The sequence below is a fragment of the Saccopteryx leptura genome, chromosome 6 (assembly GCF_036850995.1).
Source record: "Saccopteryx leptura isolate mSacLep1 chromosome 6, mSacLep1_pri_phased_curated, whole genome shotgun sequence".
Taxonomy (NCBI): domain Eukaryota; kingdom Metazoa; phylum Chordata; class Mammalia; order Chiroptera; family Emballonuridae; genus Saccopteryx; species Saccopteryx leptura.
Window position 1 is genome coordinate 88,102,460 of NC_089508.1, and position 4,232 is coordinate 88,106,691.

Sequence of the window (4,232 nt, forward strand, 5' to 3'; positions counted from 1 at the left end):
TGCGGGAGGGGAAGAGAGAGACAGAGAGGAAAGAGGGGGGGTGGAGAAGCAAATGGGCGCTTCTCCTATGTGCCCTGGCCGGGAATCGAACCCGGGTCCCCCGCACGCCAGGCCGACGCTCTACCGCTGAGCCAACCGGCCAGGGCCGAGCTTTTTTCTTAAATAGAGTACAGCTATAACTTGGAAATATAACAGGTTCAGTTTCAGATTACCAAAATAAAACTAGTATCAGAATAAAATGAGTTGTAATCTTTATTAAAAATGCAACATCTGGCCCTGGCCGTTTGGCTCAGTGGTAGAGCGTCGGCCTGGCGTGCAGAAGTCCCGGGTTCGATTCCCGACCAGGGCACACAGGAGAAGCGCCCATCTGCTTCTCCACCCCTCCCCCTCTCCTTCCTCTCTGTCTTTCTCTTCCCCTCCCGCAGCCGAGGCTCCATTGGAGCGAAGATGGCCTGGGCACTGGGGATGGCTCCTTGGCCTCTGCCCCAGGCGCTGGAGTGGCTCTGGTCGCAACAGAGCGACGCCCCCGGAGGGGCAGAGCATCGCCCCCTGGTAGGCAGAGCGTCGCCCCTGGTGGGCGTGCCAGGTGGATCCCGGTCAGGCGCATGCAGGAGTCTGTTTGACTGTCTCTCCCCGTTTCCAGCTTCAGAAAAATACAAAAAAAAAAAAAAAAAAAAATGCAACATCTGCCTGACCAGGCGGTGGTGCAGTGGATAGAGCGTCAGACTGGAATGCCGAGGACCCAGGTTCGAGACCCTGAGGTTGCAAGCTTGAACGTTGGCTCATCTGGTTTGAGCAAAAGCTCACCAACTTGGACCCAAGGTTGCTGGCTCGAGCAAGGGGTTACTCGGTCTACTAAAGGCCCACGGTCAAGGCACATATGAGAAAGAAAACAACTAAGGTGTCGCAATGCACAATGAAAAACTAATGATTGATGCTTCTCTTCTCTCCGTTACTGTCTGTCTGTCCCTGTCTAACCCTCTCTCTGTTAAAAAAAAAAAATTTAAAAAAAATGCAACATGTATGGAGCACAATAAAATGAGGTATGTCTAAAGTGCTAGCACAGTGCTTGGGAAACCTCAGTGGTGCTACTCCTCAAACACCCTGCTTTTTACTTGTGATTTTTGCCCTTTAAGTGTTTGAACCTCATTTACTTCAAGTAGATTAGCTACTCTTTTTCATTCAAGTAAACTGGAGACAATTCCCTTAATATTTAAAATTCTTCTTTCACCCACTAGGATCCCTGGTTTGGCTTTCCAAAGTTCCCTGTGGAAGTCTCCTGAAATATGCTGTCATCTTCCTTTCTCAAAGACACTACAAGTGGCATCTAATTTCATACACAAAAATTAATTCAAAATGGATCAAAGACCTAAATATAAGATTTGAAACAATAAGTTACATAGAAAAAACATAGGTACTAAATGTATAGACCTTGGCTATAGAAAACATTTTATGAATTTGACCCCAAAGGCAAGATAAGTAAAAACAAAAATAAATGAATGGGACTATATTAAACTAAAAAGCTTCTGCACAGCAAAACAAACCAAACAAAAAAACAGCCAATCAAATGGGGGTTGATATTCACGAACAACAGCTCTGATAAGGGGTTAATATCTAAAATATATAAAGAACTCACAAAGCTCAACAACAAATAAGCAAACAATCCAATTAAAAAATGGGGAGAGGACCTGAATAGACACTTCTCTCACGAAGACATACAAAGAACAAATAGATATATGAAAAGATGCTCATCTTTGCAAGCTATTAGAGAAATGCAAATCAAAACTACAATGAGCCTGACCAGGCGGTGGCGCAGTGGATGGAGCGTCGGACTGGGATGCGGAAGACCCGGGTTCGAGACCCCGGGGTCGCAGGCTTGAGCGCAGGCTCATCTGGTTTGAAGAAAAGCTCACCAGCTTGGACCCAAGGTTGCTGGCTCCAGCAGGGGGTTATTCGGTCTGCTGAAAGCCCGCGGTCAAGGCACATATGGGAGGGCAATCGATGAATAACTAAGGTGTTGCAATGCACAATGAAAAACTGATGGTTGATGCTTCTTGTCTCTCTCCGTTCCTGTCTGTCTGTCCCTATCTATCCCTCTCTCTGACTCACTCTCTGTCTCTGTAAAAAATAAATAAATTAAAATAAACAAAACTACAATGAGACACCACCTCACACCTATTAGATTGGCTGATATCAACAAGACAGGTAATAAGCGTTGGAGAGGCTGTGGAGAAAAAAGAACCCTCATCCACTGCTGGTGGGAATGTAAACTGGTACAGCCACATGGAAGACAGTATGGCAGCTCCTCAAAATATTAAGAATAGAACTATCATATGTCCCAGCAATCCCTCTACTGGGTATCTATCCAAAAAACTTAAAAACATTGGTATTCAGAGCCTGACCAGGTGGTGGCGCAGTGGATAGAGTGTCGAACTGGGATGCAGAAGACCCAGGTTCGAGATCCCAAGGTTGCCAGCTTGAGCTCAGGCTCATCTTGTTTGAGCAAAGCTCACCAGCTTGGACCCAAGGTCGCTGGCTCGAGCAAGGGGTTACTCAGTCTGCTGTAGCCCCACGGTCAAGGCACATATGAGAAAGCAATCAATGAACAACTAAGGTGTTGCAATGAAAAATTAATGATTGATGTTTCTCATCTCTCTCCGTTCCTGTCTCTCTGTCCCTATCTATCCCTCTCTCTGACTCTCTCTCTGTCTCTGTAAAACAAACAAACAACAACAACAACAAAAAACGTTGGTATTCAGAGACACATGCACCCCCATGTTCATCACAGCATTATTCACAGTGGCCAAGACATGGAAACAACCTAAGTGTCTCTTGATAGAGGATTAAAGAAGATGTGGTACATATATACAATGGAATACTACTCAGCCATAAGAAATGATGACATATTGCCATTTATGACAACATAGATGGACCTTGAGAACATTATATTGAGTGAAATAAGTAAATCAGAAAAAGCTAAGAACTATGTAATTTCACACATAGGTGGGACATAAAACTGAGACTCAGGGACATAGATAAAAGTGAAGTGGTTAACAGGGAGGGGTACAGGGGAGGGGAGTAAAGAGGGACAAATATATAGCAACGGAAAATGATTTGACTTTGGATGATGGGCAAACAACACAATCAACTGTTCAAATGCTATAGAGATGTTTGCCTAAAACCTATGTATTCTTATTGACTAATGTTATCCCAATAAATTTAATTTCTAAATTTAAAAAAATACGTAGAGGAAGATAAAAGGTTATATATGGTATAAATTGTGGTATAAATTAGTGTAAGCTTTTTTCTATTAAAATGCTTCAATTTTTGAAAGAAACGGGCATGCAATTTGCCTTAATGTCATGAAAAAATGAATTACAGTGAAAAAATTTTACTTTCTTCAATTTACTCTGAGATTCTCTTCCCTTCCACCAAATTCTTGAAAAACCTAAGTAAGATAAATTTGGGAAGTGTGAAGATATGCTGAACAACTTATAAACATGAGAAAACAATCATCTTTGATAAGAGACAAAATTCTAAACATCCCCAGGATATTATAGCAAAAGTGCTTTGTAAACAGTAAAATATAAGTACTGTTATTGTATTCAAACAATAGTGAATAAGAAGCCAAAGTGTTAGAATGAAACAGTTATGTAACAACTAACTACAATGTACTCTGGGTTCTTCTGGCCTGTTGGACCCAGCTTCTCTGTGACCTATGATGACAGTATAGGAATGTTCCATGCACCACAGGGACTGAGGCTAAAGGATTGGCTCTAAAACCAATCACAGAACCTGAGAAGTGCAATAATAGTTGAATTCCAGCTTCACACAGGCATCTCCAAGCCCTCCTTGTGCCATCCCTGGGTCAGCTGCCTCTCACACTGTCCTTTATTAAAGCACTAGTTCTCTTTATGTTTGTACAAAATAAATCTAAAGGCGGGATCTTCTTCATGCCTTGATTTGAGTCTTACTGTCCTCTTATAAAACTTGTGGTAAAATACACATAAAATTGATTCTCTTAACCATTTGTAGGAGTATAATTAAGTAGTGTTAAGTATATTCACATTGCTGTGCAACCAGTCTCCAGAAATTTTCATCTTGCAAAACTGAAACTTTATACCCATTAAACCACTCCCCGTGTTCCCTTGCCTCCAGTCCTTGGGAACCACCATTCCTACCTTCAGATCCTATTAATTTGACAATTCTAGATAGTTCATAAAGATGGAATC